This window comes from Pezoporus flaviventris, unplaced genomic scaffold (assembly GCF_033815535.1).
Source record: "Pezoporus flaviventris isolate CSIRO_AGI_PZ_B2104156 unplaced genomic scaffold, CSIRO_AGI_Pfla_v1 ptg000002l, whole genome shotgun sequence".
In the NCBI taxonomy this organism is placed as follows: domain Eukaryota; kingdom Metazoa; phylum Chordata; class Aves; order Psittaciformes; family Psittacidae; genus Pezoporus; species Pezoporus flaviventris.
In genome coordinates this window covers 90934935-90958088 of record NW_026892550.1, presented here as the reverse complement: position 1 = coordinate 90958088, position 23154 = coordinate 90934935, and the positions used below count along the sequence as shown (strand labels likewise).

At 44.0% G+C, this 23154-nt stretch overlaps 1 long non-coding RNA gene across 1 annotated transcript; it reads left to right on the top strand.

Moving 5' to 3' along the window:
• Positions 1-6579: 6579 nt before the first annotated feature.
• LOC133275885 (uncharacterized) lies at positions 6580-11911 on the top strand. The gene is made up of 3 exons (XR_009745721.1): positions 6580-6685; positions 10479-10606; positions 11710-11911. It is a non-coding gene; the product is annotated as an uncharacterized LOC133275885 (long non-coding RNA).
• The last annotated feature ends 11243 nt before the right edge of the window (positions 11912-23154 follow it).

Here is a 23154-nt window from a genome sequence, read left to right as displayed (position 1 = left end):
TAAACTATGGGTTACATCTAAAGTGGCTTGACACTCCTTTTCAGTACCTTTATGCTCTGTGTGTATGTGCTGACCTTGTTTGTGGTTATATGAATGGGGACAGTGGGAGCTTGTGTATTTGCTCTAGATATTATTGATTAGGAATTCTTTCCTGCACATAAGTCTGCTTGCCTCTTTACATAAGTCACAACTAGTCATGCCGATTTTCAGTTACGTATTAAAAGATGTCTGTCTCTTACCCAGGGGACCTTGACATCAGTTAAAAGTGCAGCCCACACATACAAGCACAACTCCAGAGCATGAAAGCCACAGCGCTCCTCTTGTGGTACAACACACTGTGGATTCTTGTGCCTACATGCACAGGCATTTGTTTTAGTCAGACCCTGCCTGAGTCTGATAAGAGCAGCAGAAGCCCAGACAAAGACAAGGATTAAGAAGCAGGCAGAAGCAGAGAAAAGATTGTGGAGAAGAGAAGCAGGGGGAGGGGAGAAGGAATAACAAAAAGAAAAAAAGAAGAAAACATTAACATTTACCTCCTCTATGCACAGACCACAGAGCTCCCTGCCAAGAAACAGTCACCCCAATTTTACCTGCCAGGAGACTCAGCATCACAAGGGGAAACACTTGTTCAGGGCTGTTCCTCAGGCAAGAGGCAGAGCTGCCAGGCATCCCACCACCTCCTGGGTCCCAGCAGCTCAGTGCTCCAGCAACCCAGCCTCCACTATTGGTAAGTCCTTAGCTTCTTCCATCCACAGCTGGGATGCTCTGCCCAGGGGGTATGGCCCCAAAAACCCACACTGTGGAAGTCAAGACCATGGTATGGAGCATAAGAAAGTCATTGTGTAGTGGTGCTGGGAGGAAAGGGTGACCTAGGCTAGTTGAAGGGCAAGTAGCCAAAGTCCAACTTTCATGAGTATGTGTAATGATACCAGGGAGGCTGGGGACAACTTCTGAGTATGACAGGTGAGAGCAAGTGAGAGAAGAAAGCCTTGTCCTGCCCTATGCTGCTTTGTCTACAGGTCTCTGTACCATGAAGTTTAATTTTCCACAACGCATGGAGCAGCAGGGAATTTCCACAGGACTGACAGAAAGCTTGTGTTGAGCTAATATTTTAAAAGGGTAAAGGAGACAGCCCAGGTAATTATAGGCCTGTCAGGCTGACATCGATCCCAGGTAAAATAATGGAGCAACTAATAGGGGGAATATAATTCATGCCCATCAGGAGGGGTTTATGGAAAACAGACCCTGTCAAATGAACTTAATATCTTTCTTCGCCTTGATCGCAAGTTTAGCTGATGAAGTCAATGGTGTTGATGAAAAAAAACACTTAAGATTTTCCAAAGCATTCATCTTGGCACCACACATCAGCTGGATTTAAATCCTAGAACAATACAAAGCCAACAGAGTATGTACTAAATGGATTAAAGTGGCTGATGACTGAAAATACAATTGAACACAGAAAGCTGTCATCCTGCCGTTGTGGGCTTGGATCCCACAAGGTGAGGTGGGTGGCATAATGATATTTTACATTCATACCTGTGATCTACTAAAATCTTTTACTAAAATCTGTCATGCTAACACTGGAAGGGTAGAAAATTGTAAGGAGAGGTCACTGATGCAATAACTTTGCAATTTCTTGGTGAACTTGGCAGAAACAAGCATGTCAGAATTATATGCATTTCAGTTCAGTCCTATGTGAAGTAAACATCTAGGAACGAAACACATAGGTGGCATCTACAGGACAGGGAACAGCGGAGCACAAATATTCAGTGTGATACTGCCACCAAAACATCTGATAAAACACCCGACTGGGTCCACCCCTCAGGGCAACAAGGAGATAATTTCAGCAGTTCTTTGAAATTGGTGCAACCACAGCAGGAACCTAGACTGCTCAGCTCAAGATGATGAGCTGGAGATGCTTCAGAGAAGATTCAAGGACAACGGTCCTGGGATTTGTAAACCTGCCTTCTAAGGCAAGACTTCAACAGCAAAACCACTTGGTTTACCGAAGTGCTGGCTGCAGAGGTGACCTGACCACCATCCTTTGGCATCCAACAGAGAGGAAGACATCAGTACCGTTTATTTCAGTGAAGTAGCTATTTGCTGAGTGATAGTTGCCTCTAAATCTGGTCCTTGATGCACAACTCTACTGCCAGCATTTATCGCCTGCATCTATTGGAAAGCAGCATTACTTGTCCACTGTGTCCAGACATGGGAACAACTAAGACAACAGCTGAAAAGTGCTGCCTCATGTGTACTCACTATATAGTTGCATACCTAATTCTTGCTTCCTCTCAGCAAAGAGCAGACTGCAAAATTTCCCTTTTGCTCCAAATGGCTTCTTTTGCCTCAGAGGCTCTTACAAAACCTTTCTGCTTGAACATGCAACATGCGCTGCTTAAGTGCATACCCTTTACAGCGTTTTAAATCACAATACTAAGCTGAACTAGCACAGATGGCTGTATATTATTAATTGTTTGCAAATAGTAATAAATGGCTCCATAGAGTAGACTTGTAATCTTGTAAATAAAGTCCCTGCATCTGCATTGATGGTAGGCAGCATGTGGAAACGTTCTGGAGAGAGGTGAGCTCCCAGCCCCTGAGGAATGCAAGCTTAGCATCTTAGCAGATCAACTATTTTGTATTTCAATTAGCAAAGAATTCATCAGATCCTTGGGGGGGGGGGAGGGGAATAAAAGAAGACTGACCTCTCAGCCCACTTGGGGGCTGGATTTTCTCATTTGCTTAACATATCCCATGTCCTGAAATAGGTAGGATGGGTGACTAATAGACTTAAGATCTCTGAGGTGAGGTGATGCTAGTGACTGAAGAATATGCATTAGCTGGCAGCAGCACAGCCATAAAAAGGAGAAATCCACTTAGAGCTGCTTCTCCTGTAAGATAAGCCCCAGGTTTGCAGAGTGAGATGCCTCCTCCCTGCTGCAGCAATGAATTAGGTTTGTCATTTGTTATTGTCTTCCCAGCGCACAAAATAGCAGCCCTGGGCTGTAATCTCCACTCATCTGAGTCTGCACAGTAATTGCTGGCAGCCATGGAAACCAACCTTCCCACAGTCATTTATAAACTTGACCCTCCTTGCTTCCTTATTGCTGTATTCACCCGAGCCCTTGATGGGGGCAAGTAAAGAGAGAGGAAATTGTAAACTTCACTTGCAAACTAACGTTTGGCGGCAGAGCACAGAGAACTGGCCAGAAGCCCATCGCGTGCGTAGCAGCCTTTCCAACGGCACCACGAGGCTTTGCAAGCTCCTGGTGAAGAAGGTGCAGCAGTGCCATCAGCTGCAGTAAGCTCCAGTTAATGACTAATGGGCCTTTATCTGCATTGCACGGGACCTGAGTATGGCCTCTCACTTCTACATCCCATCACTGCCTTCCTGGGGACCCTTAGATGTCGCACCTGACTTGCCTTCTCCCTGAGATCTCCCAGTTATAAACTGGGGATAGCCTATTCTGCAGCACCATGATGAAGGTGAAACTATGAAGGCCTGCAAGTAGAGCTAAGATTTGGGCCGTAGAAGCCCAGAGAACCCATGTTGTTATTTTCCTCCAGGGTACAATAAAAATTCTAAACATATTTCTAGCCCAAGTGAGGGTAGAGGTAAGAATGGATCTTTTCATCCCCATCTGGTTGCAGTCCACTAGGACTGCACAGGACTGATGCACAACTTCACAGGCAGTGGAGGCAGCACAGGTAACTTCCAAGCTTGCTCGCTGCCATTTTAGGAGGATCTGCAACCCACCTTGACACAGGACACCCCAAATTCATTTCTCCTCCAAGCCTTCATTGCTCCACTGTGGACACCTGGCCACCATTGTGGTTTGGACTGAGACTGCCAATCTGTTCTATGTCAACCACCAAATACCACATGCACAACCTTTAGATGGCTAAAGCTAGGTAAGACCTCTGGCATGACTCTTAATTCCACAACTTTGTGGCCATCCAAAACCCTGATCATTTTATAATCACTATGAAATCCCTATTGCACCAACAAACAGCAAAGAATCGCTTGTGTGGAGTTTTGAAAGTTAGACTTTGTCCAATTTAATTATTCAAGTGTCCTAACCTCTCACACTTCAGGATCAGCAATGACTGAAGACTGACAGGAGTTTCACCAATACTGGAAAACACAACATCATTGACCACTGGCACCATCAGATTATACCACCTGAGAAATATCTGATGTAATACATCTCATTCCTAGAATCCACTTGTAAGGGTTTCTTCCCCCGCCCCCCTCCCTCCCCCTTGCCCTTATTTTTTCTATATCGGTATTATTGGTTCTAAAGCCCAGTCCAAAAAGGATGACTATTTCTTCTTAACATGCCACACCAGGTTATTATATCCTGTCAGGATGCGTTAAGCCAGGCTGAGTTAGGGTAAAAGTTAGCAAGTGTAAGGTCAGGCATTCAAAGATGGTCCTTTCTGGCAAGGTGAATTAAGCAGTACACCATCTCGTTCAGTTTTTTCCTTTGGGATGGAAGCTAATTAAGATATGCTAAGGTTGGGCAATTTTTCTCAAAAGCAGACCTCCATAATTATCTGGACCTTATTTAAAAGGAAAAGAATATGCTTTGGTATCATTATTTACTCAAGAGCTGTGTGCTAGCCGCGGATTTTGACTCCAGTGACTAAACCTCCTTGTGTTCAGATTTGTTTTGAGCCAAGGCTTTCAGCTTGAGCCTAATGCAAAGTGCTATACCTCTGGAAACGATTTAGTCTCTTTCTTCGCTTTCAGTACTGCCTGATGCAACAGGCTACTCCTGGTCAAAGGAAAGAAGACCAGCTGTATGACACTCCCTTTTCTTTCTCCATATTCATGTAGCCATTTCATCTACATCTCCCCACAACACCCTTATTGAAATTTCCCATCTCTCTCCATTGTTAAAAAGCCACAGACTGGAAATGTTGCAGGAGGGGAGTTCAAGCAGCAGCATCTGCTGCATCCAGCTGAATATGCTCAGATTTGGCCTCTTAAAGCCAGTTTAATATCAACCTTTCCCATCTGTGTTTTCCTCTGCAGAACTCGCTAGCAGCTGGTTACTAAATTTAGTAATGAGAAGTGATGCATGGGGGCATCTGAAAAAAATAGCATGTGATCATGTAATCAGTGAGGGCACCATAATGAACTGGAATGAAGGGTCAGGATTAAGCTTGGAGACAGATCTTTAATTCTTATATTTTCAACATTTTGGGTGTTTGGCTTAACATGCTGAGTGTATACTTGGTGTACTGTTTTTCATAGAGGGGAAAAGATCTTATTAGGCCAGTCCACTATCCCTGAAGCTCTTGGTAGTCTAAAGTCTGCGCATGAGCTAATTTGCTTTAAAGCTGCACACACGCAAATGAAACATGTGCACCAGAAGTACTTGGATATCTAGTAGTCTTAGGGGAGGCTAAAGGGACAGCATATGAGCAAGCAGATGAAACATACAAATAGCACCTTTCTCACACCCACCCAAATCCACCTGCAAGCTAAAGGATGTAACACGTCAGCAGTGAGGTCCTGTCTATCCCTGGTCAGCTCCACTTCAGGTGATCACCAGCTCCTTCTCTGCAGCACTGCTCATTGCCTGGATAGGCACCAACACCTGAGATTTGCCCTAACAAATTTACCTGGTCTTCAAGTGCAACACTGAATGTAACAGAGTAAACCTGCAGCTTTCTCAGCACCGACTTAATTCAGTTGCTGTAATTTCTGTGTATTGATTTGACCTAAATTATTTAACAGGGCAAGTTTATTAGAAGAAGCAGCACATATGCTTGCTCTGTTCTTATTCTTCCCCAGGTACCTGTTTATAACCAAGGTTTGTTGGGGGGGGGAGGGAAAGCTGCTGCCTTTTGTTTGGGGCTTTTTTTCCAGGCAAACTCATTTGCTGATGAGTACAAAAGATACTTTATGGGTGAGGCAGAAAAAGACACACTGAAATGGGTCATTGGCTGCAGGGCCAGCCAGCAAGATGTGGGACCTAGGCAGGCAGGATTGACTCCACTCTTCACCCTTTCCCAGCTAGGATCATGAAGGTACTGTCTTGCTGCTGGCCATGCCAGGAGCACAGGATGAGTGGTACCACGGCGTGGGGAACAATGGCTACACTTGTGCTCTGTGGCATAGTGGGAGGGGGCTTCTAGGATGGAAGAGCATCAACATCTCTCGACAGAATGAGTGAAGGTGGCAGTCAGCACCAATGTCATAGGGTCCCAGCCCCACAGCATTAGGCATAGACCCTCACAATCATAGGAAGCAAGTACAAGATATGGAATCTTGAATTTTTCTCTCCAAACCTCTTTTAGTGGTCCTTCCACCCACCCCAATCCACCACTCCCTTCCCACAGACTGCTAGCCGTGGCAGAATCCTTGCCCACTGTGCTTAGCATAGCCTTTGATAGCTTTACTGCAACTCTCTTTGGAGGATGTTTTGCAGCCAGTTGTTAGGTTGTCAGCTGCTCTATCTAAAAGCACTTGGGATTTGACATTTAAAAGCTTCTTTCTGGGGATGCATAGTGCTCTGGTGGTAATGCCTCCATCAGGATTTGCACATGTGCTGCTTTTGAAGTCTGTTCCCCTCAGCATAGCAGGGTTGGGCTGAGCTCTACTGCTGTTCACCCAAAAGGATCAAATGAAAGAAGGGGTGATGACTTGTCTGGACCTGTTCTTTAGCAGGAGGTAGGAAAAATCCAAGTGGAAAACTGCTTCCTCCAAAATCTAACTGCACATGGGAAAATGGGCAGGCAGAGCATGGATTGTTATGTCCTGTAGGACTAACAGGGCTAATATCCCTGATGCTAATCAAACACACTACAGATTATAGAAAATAGAACTGCAAGGGCACAAGCAACATCTTATTCATCCCACTTCCACAAGGTGCCATTTACTGCTTGCCTAGTCAGATCTTGAAAGCCTTCTGCAATGGAGATAACACTGCCTTCCCAGGCAACCTCCTCCAACCGCTTTATCTGCTGTTCCTATCAGGAAGTTTTGTCCTAATGCCAAACCTAAATCTCTCTTTCTACAACTCAAGGACAGTATTTCTTTCCCTTGTCACTGCAGGCAGAAAGTATTCCTGTACTTACTGTGTCTTTTTGTGTGTTTAGAGATCGCTGCCATGTCTGCCTTCAGTCACTTCTCTTGGTCAAGCCCACTTCTTTTGCTCTTGCCTCACCTGGCATGTTTTCCATTCTCTCTACTCTCAGTCTGACTGTCACTAGTTGGCTCAGACCTCTCTTGAAGTGTCACGATATCATGTTCAAAAGAACACCTAGCAGTCTTTCAACTGGTGGTTGTCCTTCTTGAACCACATACTATTTTCCAGGGTCACCTTTCCCATCAACCATTTCAAATCCTACTTTCTAGATGTGTGTAGAGCTCCTTATCTGCAGATTTAATAATTCCCTAGCCCATCCACATTGCTGGTAATGAAAACAAAGTATTACAGGAGATCCAGATTACCCACTCAATAAATTTTCACAGTCTGACAGCAAATCACTGCAACCTTATCTTTGTATCTGTTTATAGATAGTTTCTGCTAGACTATTTTCTAGTTTGTGTAGCCTGATGGCCATAGTAGACAGACATCCTACTGTTACCACAGTTTGTACAGTCAAAGCACTAGCAGTGGAGGAGCATGGGAGTAACCTTTGCAAGCGGTTTACTCTAGGAGCAGCCTCCAAAGAGGTGGATTTTTCCCTTCCCGGAGCTCTCAGCACAGGAACATGGCTATAGATAGCTGAGTTCCCACACTGGTAACCGCAGCTAATGAGAGATCAGACTCACAGTGTATTTAAGAAGGTGAAGCTTTCTGAAGCCATTAAGTTACTAATGTCCATGTACGCAGACCTGAAAGAAAGGTGCTGAATTGATGGATGTACTTGTCATATTTATGGTTTGTAGCAGAGTGATGAATGTGCTTTGTGGTTTATAATGTGATGCTCATTTAACTCTCCTTTTTAAGATCAGGGTGATTTATAGAAGCCAGCATCACTTTTGTATTTCACTGGGGTAACAGGGAAAATATTATAGCACAGAGGTTTGTCAATTAGTCATGTATGACAAAGCCAGGCTCCAAATGGAGGCCTTTGATTGGGAAGATTCAACCCTGGCAAAAATTATTCCTTTTAAAAACATCTCTAGTGCTGGACTGACACACTGGTTTACATCCTTACCCATCCTTTTGTGGAAGCCCTAATTTATGGGGCTAGAACTTCTGGACTGTCTCTTTGAGTCAATTCACAAAGGTCTGCTTCAGCATACAGCACATCTTTGGCTGTTGCTGACTGGTGTAACAGATGTCAGGTATCACGACCCAGCTGTAAACAACACATCCCTCACCTATTTTTCCAATGATGGGGAATGGTTTGGAGTATATTTGGTTTTATTACCCACGGAGAAGTACTTGATTTGCTGAAGTCAGGGAATCAGCATGCACCAGAAAGGCAGGGATGCAAAATCTGTGATCACATAAGTCAGGGCAGGCATACAGTACTAATGAGAGCTTTAATTTACCAGACCTAGCACCCATCAGCATCTGTGGTTTCAACCTCTGCTTAGCCATGAACTCTTTTCTGACTCTTTTTGCAAGTCTCTTTCTCCATCAGCTTCATCTTTCCCCTCTTATTTAAGCTAACAGAAGTCAGTAATTACCTCACACAAGCAATTAGCATTTGGACAGCACTCTAAAACCACCAGGCACATATATGTCTTAAGCATTTTTACCCCAGCAGGGAAAATGGCAGAAAAATAAGCTTACATGTAACACAAACTAACCTGATACTATCACTGGTAGGATATTCCATGCTCATTTAGCTGAAAATGCTTTTCAAGGTTACTGGAAATGCAGTTAAATATAGTAAAACATCAGAGGTGGAGGCAAGAATGTTAGAAAAGTGAAAATGTGTGTAGACAGAGAAGTCAAGATGGCCCATTTAAATCAGCCAGCCTACCTAGTTATTCTTCGTTTTGCTTTCTCGGACTCTGGACTATGTTCACTGCTGCAGCTTTTACGGTAGCTTCCCCTTGGAAGCCCATTACACACTCAATATAGTCCCTGGGACATAGACATTTTAAGTGGCTGGATGGTGTGAGAAACAAAAAGCTGGGTGCACAGTGCCCGGTGCTGGACAGACACCTGGGGGTCAGGCTGCAGGAGCAAAAAGTGAGGGCAGCTTCATTTCAGGAGGGGAGTAAAAAGACCGGACAAAGATGTTGTCAGGAATGGAGGCAGAGAGGTGCCAGCTGGTGGAGGGGTCCTAGGGGCAGAGCTGGTATGGAGTTGGTGTTATAAAGAACTTGTTGGGTTTGTGGAGGAAGCTCACCTGTTGGCTCAAGGAAAACCAAACCCTCGTAGTTTGGGATGGTTTTGAAGGCTGATGAGAGCACCTCAGCTCCAGCACCTCCTGAGATAGCCCTGGTAAAGTGCCTCCCTACCAGTGGAAAATGCTCACGATAACCATCTGTTATCAGTGATGTGGCAGTCAGGCTCTGTGACAAGAAAAGCCACAGACAGCCTATATATTGCTCTGATGTGGGTCTCCTGCTGGTTAGTTCTCACTGCTGTTTTTAGGCTGAGGCACTTTATGCCTTCAACTCTCTCTCCCCCCCCCCCCCCCCTTTTACTTTTCCACCATCAAATGTCCATGAACTCTCTCACAGTCAGAAGAAATTTGTATCCTTCAGCAGTAATAGATCCATCAAGAACAGGCAAGAGGTAACTGCATACAGAAATGCATATTTTAGATGCTGTTCATTATAATAACTTACACTGCATGAATGGAATAGATATTGAACACATACTGGCATGAAATAATTCTTACTAAGTGGTGTCTGGAGTCAGTTTTCAATCTAATTTCACCTTTGTAGATTTTATTATGAATAGATTTTATAAAGCTCAGCAAATTCTATTCTTTTTTTAGCATGTAGCAGGTTTTCCCTGCAACGAAGAGGATGGTCCAGTTAAGTATCCACTTGTACACTTAAGGGACTGAGATTGTTGGCTCCAGTAAGCTGAAACTCATCTGAATGCACCTCATCTGAGAAAAAAAAGAAAAAATTTTTCAAAATCCAGTAGGCTTTTGGAAATCTAAGGCTTGTATGAAGGTCTATTAGAAAATAACTTTGGAACAGCTCCAAGGTAGCTAGCCTGACAAGGAAGAAAGAGCCATCATGCTGCCAAGGCTCTGTGGGATGATGCTGCCCTGAAGTGGGGAAAGCTCCTTCACATGCTCTGGGGAGAAATGGTGGGAGGGATGGCTCTGCTAAGGTGAAAGGCAGCTCTCCACAGCAACCCTTCTCAACACTTCTGCCCTTTCTCCCCACTGCACCCTTCAAAATGGGGCTCCAGCAGGAGGATAAGAGCTCCATACAAACATAACCAACATAGTTTCTTTCTTCAGATATTATTATTATTGCTATCATTATAACATTGTTATTTTTATTGTTGTTGTTATTATTAATATTATTCAAGCCATGAAGTGCACAGTTACAAAGCCAAAAGGAACATCATGATTATTCAGTATGTCTGCAACAGGCAGCTGCAACATAGGTGGTGGTCTTCCTCACCACCAGACTTCAAGGAGGACAGCCTGTGTGCAGGTGAACATGTTTGGTGGATATTTCCTCTTAAAACAAGCCATGGAAGGACAATGTAATGTGTCACAGTCATTAAAAAGAGAAAAATGTTGATTTCCCCAAAGTTTTTACTACAATACTTAAACCCAAACTAGATCACGCCATACGCCACATGGCCATCAGCTGTCATTTCACCCACCACCTCCTGCTCCTCTCCCTGCTTCGTGTAGAGGTCATGGGACTTTGAGCACACTTAACCTTTCAGTCAAGGCATAGCCTTGAGAGGGCTGAGCAGACCTGAGTGGAAAAAGGACTCTCCACTGCTCCAAATTCCTGCAGCTCCAAACCAGCCACATAGCCGTGGTGAGTAGCAGAGGCCAAGCTGCAGGCATGTCATCAAATAACTGCTGCACAGACTGTTTATTGTCCACTTGATGCCAGCCCTTGTCAGCATCTATATCCCAATTCCTCTTGCTAGAAACAAAGGTTAAGTGAGTCCAATTACTCTAGTAAGGTAATATCAATAATGCTACTAATTACAGCAATTGCATTATGGATCATTAGCTAGTGATTATGGCTTTGTCAAGTACTTGGCAATTTTGTGCAAGAATCACTCACAATGTGTCATGGAAAACAAATATCTTCTCGGCATTGCTAGTTTCCGGTCCATATAAATGAGCTTAAAAGTTCAGGTGAAGGCTGACAAAAGTTTCTTGGGAGGAGAGATATCAATCTAGTATTTGCAGATCCACAACACAAAACAGCAAGAGGGAGATGGTAAGAGAGGGGTGGAGGGCTTCTACCACATGCAAATAGAAATTCATTACATCCTGAAGAGTTTAAGGAAACAGGATCCCACAACAATAAAATGGCCGCAGCTTGTGTGAGCTATTGACACGTTTTTCTACTAAGAGGCATTATTACCCTTACAGCCTCCCTGGAGAGTCTTGGCAAGTCTTATTTTATTTGAATAAATAATTAATTTAGTTTAATTAAGATCATCCAACAGCCTAGAGACAGGTTTTGCTAATTCAAGATTCATGGGGGGGATATGTAGATGGTAAACACAGAGACTGACTTTTTCTGTAAATTAAATTGGAGGTGGCTGAAAGCTCTCTGTCTTGTAGACTTTCCTCTGCCCATAGCTTTGCTGTCAGAGCAGTGATAACCAAAGACACCACATTCCAGAGCACAAGCACTGAGAAATCTCTCTGTGGCCTTTTCTTTGGTCACAAACAAGTGAGGTCCAAGTGTCTAGATCATGTTGAGGAAATTTTTGCTGATTTAACAGCTTTTCCAAAGACCCTCTCCACCTGATCATAAGCCACATTTTCAATCCCTTTCTTAGGTGAGTACTAAAATCATTGCGATCCAATTTTCAAGAAAAATAAAAGGAAAATTGAATTTAAAGCCAGAAAAGAGACCATTAAGCTTCACTAATCTCACTCACGCACATGAGAGACCATAAATTTCACCCTCCACTTCTTGCACCAGTATGCAATAGGATTAAAATGCCTCTTCTAGAAAAGGTCCTTGCCTGGAAGACGATGAGCTTCCTCATCTCATCATCCTGCTAACAACTTCAAGGACACTTTAGCAATTTGAAGAACCTTATGAAATGCCTGGAAACCTTATGAAGCCAGAGAAAACAGCTGGAAGCTAGATTTATGCACAGGCAACCTCTGGGTGCTGGAATATCCCTAGAACATATTTTCAGAAAAGAGGAAAAATCCTTGCATGTTCCAGCCTTAACAGTTAAATCTGTGTGTAAATATTTGCTAAGCTTCATGGCAGATAAGTGGTTCAAAAAGTAAGTAAAATCCAGGGACCTAAAAGAGCATGAGATGGCTAATCTCAGATGAATATAACTGTAGAAAAGTGGTACTCAGAAAATTCAACATCCCAGACTAATTTCTGCCACTTTCTGTCGAAATGAATCTGAATAGACACCAGCACTCTGTTGGCCATGAAGCTGTAATACAAGTAATGCTATATTTGCACTGCTTCTGTCAGGGTTAGAGCAAGCCAAAGGAGTAGGTGGAAAATTCAGCTCCTCACATGTGATGAAAACTGAGAAGACAAGGGCTTAACCTCATTTACCACCCTATAACCCCTCAGACTTAAGAAGATGGCTCGGGCAAAGCTGAAAGCAATACTCAGTCCATAATCACATGAGATATCTAACAGACAAAGCAGATGCTTAGTAAGATTTTAAATGACTCATTGGAGGAAACCTTAAGCAAGAGCCAATTTACAAAGTGCATTAAACAGGGCAACATCATGGCTTTTCATACTCCCTTTTTAATGTACAGGCAAGCAACCAAAGGCGAGGGGGGGAAATCCCTAAGCTATTCTAATAATGCAGCTTCTGTCCACATCATAGGAATACCAGCTGGAAAAAGACAGATAATTCACCTTCATTTCCATTTGACAAGATCAGATGAATTGTGATGGTGCGCAGCTTTGGGTCACAAGAGTAAAATCTGCACTGTTTGTTCTCCGCAGTCAGCATTGATTTACCCTCACTTGAGCTGAGAGGTTATTTAAGCAGTAATTTCAGCTTCCTGCAACTGAGAAGCAATAAATGGATTCTCTTGTGCATTTGAGACATTTTTACTAAGCACATTCATGGGGAGACAACTGTTGATTATACTCCAAAGGCATCTGAAATAATAATTATGATTAAAAAATGTCACAATAAAAGCATGCTTTCTAATGACTTTCTAGCATACTTGTTTCTCTTTTATCTCCTTGAGATACTCATAAATATCCACCTTCCTCCTGTTCCTTCTTAGGACTTCAGGAAAAGAGGTGGCTGGGTGGGGAGGAGGGATTGAGTCGCGGACATCAAGGTTGACTGACATCCCTGTTGACTGGGTAACTGGCCCTTGTCATTGATTAGGACGTGTTAAGCAGCTTCATGGCAATAGGAAGTGCTGTGGTACAGAAGCATTGTGAGTTCATTCCCCATGGGACCATTTGGCCTGTCCTGAAGACCCTGCATCTAGTACATTGCTTGGCTGTGTTATAAGTAGGACAAGAAGCCCAGCTCAGACTTGAAGTTGCTGTTTTCCCCTGCCTTTAAGGGTACAGCGGGGGCGACAGCCTAGTCCTGTGTGTCAATGTACCCATGTCCATGACAGATGGCTCAAGACGATTGTTACCTTGCCAGTTGCTTTGTGGTTTGTGCAACCTGATTTCTGCAAGTCCCATTGTCTGGAGACATGGAAGGGCTCATCTACATGGTCCATGACATTGTACCAAGGAGACATCAGCCCCAGAAAATTCCCATCCAAGCAATAGGAACATGGTTTAGTGGTGGACTTGGTAGTGTTAGGTTAAGATCGAGTTGGACTCGATGATCTTAGGGTGTTTCCCAACCTAAATCAATCTATGATTCTATAATGCAGCCTGAGGCACAAAGGAGCAGCCCTTATGCAGGCAGGCATAGACCCTTGCTAGCTGGGCTACACTGCTTCCATGACCTAAAACCCTGGAGACACTTTGTGCTACATGGATGTAGGGAGCTCAAATAAATGCTGGCTCTGAGAGAAGAAAAGAGGCTCCCTTGACTCCACTGCACGCTGTATGCACACTGCATTACCAGCTTTAGGCACAAGACAACGGTGTCTGAGCACTGCACAAGTGTAGGAACCCCTTCCACCTACTCCCTCTAGTCCATAAATCATGCATTTTACCAGGAAAGTAAAATGTGCCTCATGTAGCTGAGAGTTTCTTCAGTGCGTCCATCCCTAAGCAAAGCTTCCCTTCTCATACTGTGCTAGAACTAGTTCCCTGGCTGAATATAACACCGCGGGCTGCAGAGCTGTCATTTTGGCACTGCTCATCAGCACTAAATTCAATTCTGAAAAGGAGCAAACAAAAGGGAAGAACATATCTGTTGGTTCCTGGCATTAATCAGTGAAAATTACTTCACTTCAGTGGTGCCAAATGAATATAAAGGTAATTGAAATGCAATGGCCAGCAGGCTGACCACCTCAAAATCAGCAGCAGTATAGTCTTTGTGCCAATTTAAGAATTATTTGGATTTTTCTCAGGGTTTTTTTATATGTATAATTACATTTGCATATAGGACCCTCATAATATGCCAAGTCAATAGCTCTAAAGACTGCAGTCCTGTTTTTAAACAGAACAAATTCAATCCAGGGAACAGAAGCTGCCCTCTCAGGGAGTTTCATCCTGTCCATCATAGATGCAGCCACTTTAGATTGTTGCATGGTTACTGAACAGCACTGGTATAGGTGCTAGAGTAGTTCAAGCAAAGACATTTATCCCCGTGCCTGTATTTTACCACAAGGACCAAAGGGCTGACCAGCTTGACAATCAACACAACAGTCTCATTTCATAAAAACTTAACTAATGAGAGCAACTGGTACTGAGTCACCTCCAGTCTCCTCTGAGTGTGAGCCATGAGAGTATTTTCAGTTTCATTCTCAATTCCCCAAACCCAACCTACCTTGCAGTGAGTCTGCTTTTGAGATTTCTTGTTTGGCAGAATAAGAAAACTGGCTTGTTAAAGTGTCCAGACAGGGAGAGCTAACTGCACGGAGCATCTCCTGTACCTGTGATGCAGGCAGAGGACACAGGGTGCAACCACAGTGCACGGCACAGCATGCTGATTATTCTGTCAGGAACAACTTAAGCTGGCAAATTTTAAGCTCTTACTTCTGATCATAAAATGCCTGCAAGCATATCAGGATTTTAGCACCTGCACTCATTATTCAGAATTACTTGATGAGCCTTTTGTGCAAACATGTTTAACTGCACATGGATCATCCAGAAATCATTTGGTGTGACCTTCATTCAAGAGTTCAGAATTCACAGACTGCCAAGTGACCTGTGAACCACACTGCCCTTTTCAGCCTTCATTTCTTCAGGCTGAAAAAGGGGAACAGTTCCCAGGAAGAAGGATCAGAGGAGAAGACAAGCATGAAAGATCATGGGACATTTTGCTTTTCCATGAGACTAAGTATGGCCTCAGACTGTGAAGGCAAGGTTCAAATTCAGAAATATTTTCACCCCTTCCTGACAAAAGGATTGGGAAAGGTGTACATCTGATTGATGGGCTGATTGGAAAACTTTGCCTTTCATATTCTCCTTATGGTCTCAAAAAGTAATCGCACTTGCATACATGAGGGTGATCCTCTTTGCAGTTGAATCTCTCTCTTCCTGCCTTTCACATCTAATTGCTTTCAGATTGAGGGTCTGGCTACAGCTATTAAACAGCTTGCAGTGGCCTGCAGTCCGCTTTGTAACACAGCTCCCACACATTCACCCTTCTCTCCTCCTCTCCATTTGCCTGTTTTAATTTTGCTCTCTTTCTCCTGGAGCCAGAAAAGGAAGAAAGAGACAACTGTGACAGACATCAGTGATACCGCCTGATAAAAGGTGCTCCTACACCATAGTGATGGGTGAGAGGAACCTAGAGAAAATCAAATGTGACTGACAGCATCAGTGCTGGATCTCTTGCATGGGGTACTGGCGTTACAGTGCTAAAGGTCCCATCTCTAACACAATAATATTTCATATACCTGCCAAGCATGCTGATTTGAATGTATTCATCTCCCACTTTCTGTCACCACCTATCATGGTTCATCACAGTCACTGCTGCATTATTAATAATCTTTCCTCTGTGTGTATGTGTATGTTTGTAGCCCAGATGAAAAAGAGCTCCACCTGATCATCAGCAATCTCAGTGGAGGGCATTGTCTGGAGAGTTGGGGAAAATTCACAAGAAGTCTGCCCTGCTATGTCAGTTTGAGGAACAGTCCACAGCTACTTAAAGTATCCTTTCCAGCTGGCCATGCACAATACACCTGAAGGATGGGATGACAGGGAGGAGAATGGCTTACACATTTAAATGGCACTTATCAGGAAGTTATCCTGTTAAGATCAGTATGTGAAGAGTGTGCAGTCAAATGGGGATTTTACCCCAAAATTGTGCAGGAAACCAGACAGGTAAGAGCTTTGCCCAGCCAAAGTGGTCACTGGGAGAACATCACGTAACATTTTGGTGAGCTGACAGCTTTGCCAAGAGGATGGCATTATCCCATGATTCCTGACTGGTGAGGTGGGAAAACCGATGTCTGATGGCAGAACACAGCAACAAAGAACCTCAGCTATTAGTCATGGCTGCTGTTGGAAAAAAAAAAAGACTAGCCAGATGATCACTGGTATGAAATGAAGTGTTAGCGGCAGTGACATGTAATCCCTACTTCAGAAAATACTGGGAAAGAGCACCAAGAACCCTGTGTTTCCCTTAACACTGGAAAACGCTGATGGCTCTCCAGATACAGGGATGTGACTACTGATGTTTCCAGTGAGAACTCCAGTGCTAATAAACTTCTCTAACCTGTGTTTTGCCAGAGAACAAGTTCTCTTTCAAACAACCACACGTTCCACGACCATTTTCATTTGAAGACAAAATTGCAAGCAAAACTGAATCCCAGCCCCAAAAGTGAAAGCCCAGCTCACATTTTACTCTGCGTGAGGTATCTACAACACATTATAAGGCTGTAATTTTATCTTTAGGGTACAGCTGTTGAAATGGTGATTTCTTCATTCTTGGCAGAATCGCCCTGGGACTCATGTCACAGCTGATTTGCAGCTTTACCTGTCCTTTGTGCACTGTTTTCTCAAGCAGATGAGTGTCATGGGCAATGAATAATGAAACCATCTCTTTCCAAAGAACAAAATATGATGCACCCACCCTTCCACCCTGACTCCCTGGCTGCACAAATCGCACTCCACTGCCTCTCCAGCCATCTTCTGCTCTGGCAGCATGAGGCTGGCAGTGGTGGAACTGAGCACTGGTGCTCCTAATGTTGTTGCAACACCCTGCCCTTGCTGCATGAGAGGACAGGCAAGGGAAGAGTCACTGGATAAATAATAGTGCTCAAGATAACTCTTAACAAATAAGCTCTGCCTGATGGAGTTGTATCAGGTTAAAGAAGGTCTTTCCTTTGCCACCCTCTGCTGGAACTTACACGGGGTGCACCAGTTCATGGCTTAGGGCAGCTGTGAAGGTGAGGTTTTGTTAAGATCCCATCCCAGGCATGAGAGGAGCTGAGTTGAAGCTCATGATCCCTTCAAATGCTCCACAGACAAGGCAGAAACCCCTCACAAAGAGTGGTGCACATGAGTGCGAATGTTTAAACTCACTCCAGATGGCTAGAGGATGGACATCATGCCATGCTCTTGACAAGTTGTCTATCCTGCCTTAGGAGCAGGGTTTTGCCCCAAAGCATGTGACTCAATACCTGCCCTTTTGCCTTGCCTCGAGTAGCCACAAATGTTGCAAACAGTTGTGAAATCAGCTCACCTCTTTAAAATCCAGCCACAGCCTTTGCCTCCACGACCTCAGGGGGAGTGACAAATTCCATGGGTAAACTGCATGCAGCATTTTTAAAAGAAAAGAGATTTCTTTTTATCAGTTCTAAAGCTGCTGCCCTTTAATTTTAGCGAGTGACCCCTTGTTCCCATGTTGCAGGACAGAGTCTAAAAAAATAAAAAAGGAAAGACAGGAAGGAACAATCAATTTCACTTTCCATCTTTAATCATAGTGAATGTCTCAGACAAGTCATCCTCTAACTAGTCATCATTTCTGCCTAAAGAGTCCCTGTGATCTCTCATCTATAAATTCAATGACACTTCTATCTTCACTGACCTTCTCTGGACCTTTCCATATCACCTACATTTTTCTTCACCTGACAAACAATGATTTCTGACCCACCATCAGATCCATCCTTCCTATCCTACTCTGGAAGGGAGCCTGCTGCATAATTCAGCCAGTGCCTGACTATTGCTTCCTTGCTGCTTATTTAAAAGTAGATACTCAAGTCCCTGTTTTTCAAAGCAAAGTCCTTTAGGCAGATCGTCAGTGTGAGAACAAGTTGATAAAATCTCAACATAAACCCCAGAAGGAAGCTTTCAAAGTGAGTTATCCCCTCATTCCTGGTACTAACATACATGCAGAGCTGGAACCTGAAACTGTGGTTGACAAGCCTGGAGAGAATAACAGGAGCAGTTTTCATTGCTATGGCATCAACTCGCTTTGGAAGCTGCTTCTGGTGTAGCTCTTTTGAGCTTATTTGCTCTTAAAGGAAGCTATGGGGTTTGGGTCAGGCACAATATGGGTCATAGAAAACACAGTATCTGCTGCTAGCAGAAATTGTGAGCACATTGCTCTGTGTATTCTCATGCCTTATTGTCCCTTTCTATAACAGTCAATGATGCTGTTGCCCTGCTTCGAAAAGAAACACTGGTGACTGGTAATGAAGACCTCTAGGGAAGAGCTGGCTGTTATCTCACCAGCTTTCCCTTAGCTTTGGACTAAGGGGCACATAGAGGAGCCACATCTCTCCATCCTCATGTGACACACAAGCAAGGACATGTTTTTCCCCAAGCCCACCCTCCACAGCCTTATATCATATAGCACGAAGCATGGCCCAGGCCACTGGTCTGTCTGAGAAGAACAGACAAACCTTTGTAAACTCTGCCTTCTCCTACTTCTTCACAGGCTTTGTTCAGCAACAAAACATTTCATGTTGAAGACACTGAAAGTGTCATCGCTGTCTGTGGAGACGGCACCTACTGAAACAAATCCACATCATTTGTATACCACAGCTGCTTTTGCAGGCTGTCTGCAAATTTGTTCAGTGCTGCAACACCAGACTTGCTCTTTCTATTGAAATTTGCTGCATAGCCCTGGCAGCAAGGCACTTACTTTTTCCCATAAACCCCAAGATGCTGAAAAGCAGCTAGAGGCTTCTGCTAATCCTTTCATCTCCTGCTAAAGCTTCCTACTTCCCACAATACTACTGCATTAATGCTCAGACTACCCCAGTTTAACTAGCTTCTGCTGCCAGCCCTCCACAGGACAGGTCCCTGCTAGTGCAAGGACGGGATAAGGAGAAAGTCTCTTTGCTATGCCTGACACTTGGAAAAGTAGCTGAAAGCAATGATTATCAGATCTTGTGCTAGCAAAAGCCAGGAAGAGTGACCTCCTGGAAATCCAGTGCCATATCCTTTTCATTCTATGAACCACTGATCTTGAGTAGAAAACAATCTGCTATTGAGCAACATTACGATGGAGTATATGCAATGTGGGCACCTCTGCTGATACTTGCCTGTCTTTGTTTTACTATTTATATCTGTAATCGTCCTGGAGAGAGAAATTAATTACAGCCTGTATCCCTATCCAGAGATTCTGTTCATATTACAAACCCCTGAAAGCGCAACTCAAGCAGTTTCTGATTATCAGAGAAAGCCTTAAACTGAAATACAAGCTTCTTAATTAATCTCTCCCTCTCTGCCTCTTTTCAAGTGATGATTTCATGTTGTTTATGAAAAAAAAGAAAAGACAAGAAGAAAGCAGCAGTGAGAGATGGAGAGCAGAAAACAATTTCCTTCCATTTAAAAGGTAATTGCAGGGGAGAAGCTGGAAGTAGATGCTGGGTGAAGATTTCAAGACATGTGTGGCATTTCTCCTTCTCTAGAACAATGACGGAAGTTGGACAATAAAAACTGAGCATCCCATTTGCAAGGCCCTTCACTTCCCCAAGGCTCTCAGGGTGTTTTAATCCACTTTCCACTTGCTGAAAAATCAGACATTTGATCCAGATTTTCTAAGGAAATGGGATTCACACAACTATGCTGTTTGTGCAGAGGTGTTAATGCATGTGTGTCTGTCCATTCAGTTGTCTGCCTTTCTTTCCTTCAGTCTTTCGAGCCCATTGTGCAATTTTAGCTGAAATTCACTGGCCTAACAGGCATAAACAAAAGGTTTTCATAAAAAAAAAAGGAGGATGTCTGGGTAGAAGACAGAGTCCCTGTGTCCCAAATGATGGAAAGTCTGCAGCTGAACTCACAGCTTATTAGGCTCAAGACAGCCCACACAGACAAGAAGTCTTACAAATGCCCCAACTAAAGGAAAAGATTCAGTTGTACTGACAATCAACCGTGAGACAAAAAAAATTACTGAAACCAGGCCTCATTAGCTCCACTCATCATTGACTATTCACATCTTTCCTCCTGTGTCTCTTACAGACTTTCAACAGGTTTTCACCACCCATTGTCCTCTCTGGGCTCTGACTCTCCTCCCTCTTTTCTGTCCTTAACAGGGAATGGGGATGGGGAAGAAGAGAATTGCGCCCCCCTCCATCCACTTGTCCCTCTGGCTGCTTAGGCAGCTCTGTTTTCTCTGCTTTTCTTGTAATGAGATAAAAGGAGAAAACTATTCTTTGCTCCCACCTTCCTCTAAACTGCCCATAAGAGAGAATTTTCTTTGTGACTATTACCTCACAGGTTACTTCTCTTTTACTAGTTTACTACAAATCTGCTAATCCACTGCCATTCACAAGGATGAGACCTTGTCAAGGCCCAAGTACAGCAATGGAGATCATCAAGGGCCATTAATGGACTGAACAGCCAGCACAGAGGTAGGGGAGCATCACCACCAAAACTCGAGCACACGCAGCTGGGAATGCTAGCAAAGGCAGCAGTCCTTGAACACCACCTGACCATCAAGGTTGTGGGTGTGAGGCAACACAGCAAAGGCAGGGGAACCTGCTTAAGGCTGCTGGGGTGGCTAAGCAGGTTAGTTTAAGCTGTATCACTGCCTCTTGCTGGAGGGTCCACCACTTGCCTACAAGCTTTAGAGGGGAAGCACATGATGGAGTATTTCCTAAGGAGTTCCTGTACAAAGCCCCTGCTCAGCACTCAGATAAGCAGCTTGTATCTGAAGGCAGTGTTTATTTCTGAGTTAAATTCTTCCCTTAGAGGTTATGGAGGAATTTGAGCAGTTCATTCTCAGCAAAAAGCAAGGAAGACTCTCCCCATGGTGATACATGTGGGAACCCTGAAGGAGGCTGGTTGCTTCCTATCATGCACCTCTCTGATCTTTAAGTCAGCAAGAGCTATGCAGCTACAGCTAAGGGAAATTCAGCCTTCAGTTTTGAAATGGAGGGCCAAGCTCACTGTTAAATAAAGCAGGAAGTGTAGTTGTTTCTGTTAAGATAAGACCCCACATGAGATCATGCAAGGTGAATTAGGAAGAAAACAAACAAGCATACTGGGCAGAAACCTGGGAAAAGCAAAGATTGCTCACCAGCATTTCCTAGCAGACTGTCTACAGAGTAGACCAAAAGACCCACAGGCAGGCCAAAAGAAACCAGATGCATCAGTATTATAAGCCTTATCCTTATAAATCCTTATATAAGCCTTACCCTTATATATCCTTAGTTGGTGGAAAACTCATTGGCTCTGCACTTGTTACCTTGCTTTCCCATGGAAACAAGGCTAATATAAAAGGCTAATAAAACCATCAAGTCCCAGTCCCCCTGTCTTCACGCAAGTGACTTCTGAAAAGGCTGACTGTGATACCAGCCAGGTTAGATAAAGAGGGTCAGAGACTGCTCTGTCCTGACAAGTCAGTGAACAAAAGCTGTCTGAGTAGTGGAGAGGGACTCTTGAATAGCACAGCTGAAAAACAGCTTTCAAGAGTGAGCACAGAGGTGAGAGGATCCATAAGGAAGAGACACCTGAGGACACTACATTCATAAGACATTGAAGTAGAACTTACTACCCCACAAAGCATAAACCCCAAGGACGCTGTGCTGTGTTGGTGGTCACACCTCCTGGTGCTTTTCCTCCTGCCCAGTCCCTTCTATCCCCTTCCTCCTGGAAACCCCTCTTTTGAGACCAGAGCCAAAGTCTCAGCATATGTCCATCCATGCCCCACTGCTGCCAAGAGGAAAAACTGCATAAAAGAAGGAGAAAGAAAGCAGAAGAGGAAGGGTACGAGGCAGGTACTTCGGAAAACTAGATGAGACCCAGAAGGCCCAGTTGGCAGCTACTGAAAAGGAACGAGCATTGCCTCGCACTGCAGTGAAACAGTATTCAGCTTTTCTCACCAGATGTTACTGACAGATGTGTTCAATACCCCATGTCTCACTTCATTTGGCTCCCCTCTCATCTGTTAGCAAGGGGTTTTGATTCATGGAACCATGAGCAGGTGTGCACCCTTTGGTGTCTGACGGTGCTTTTCACCCAGCCCCAGGAGTCTGAGGCTGGACAGACGTTTGAGAACAGACATCAAAAGAAGGAGGCCAGACCACAGCTTCTTAGCCGACCAACTGATCTGCAAGCTGCCTTACCTTGAAACACAGCTTACAGCTCTACAGCCACTCCAGGATTAATTGTCTTAACCTAAATGACACTGGGCAGGGAAGGCAAAGCTGGCTTCTGTAAAAAGCAAATATTGAGGTGGATGTTCCAGCAGCAGTGTTACTAGGTGAGACAATGAGGGCTGCCCAAACACAGTGGAAAACATAATGAGATGAAATCATTCATATATCACTTATCCTCTAAACTGACATGGAAGAACAATTCATCTTTTTTCTCTGATCGCACGCTGAGCTGGCAAATAGAAGGAACAAAGCATCTTGTTTTAAGCAGTGTGATCTGATAAGGGCTAGAGCAATGCAATAAACATGGAGCCACGCAGTGAGCTTTTCAGAGCCTGCTTTTCAGAGCAGAACGGTACTTGAAGG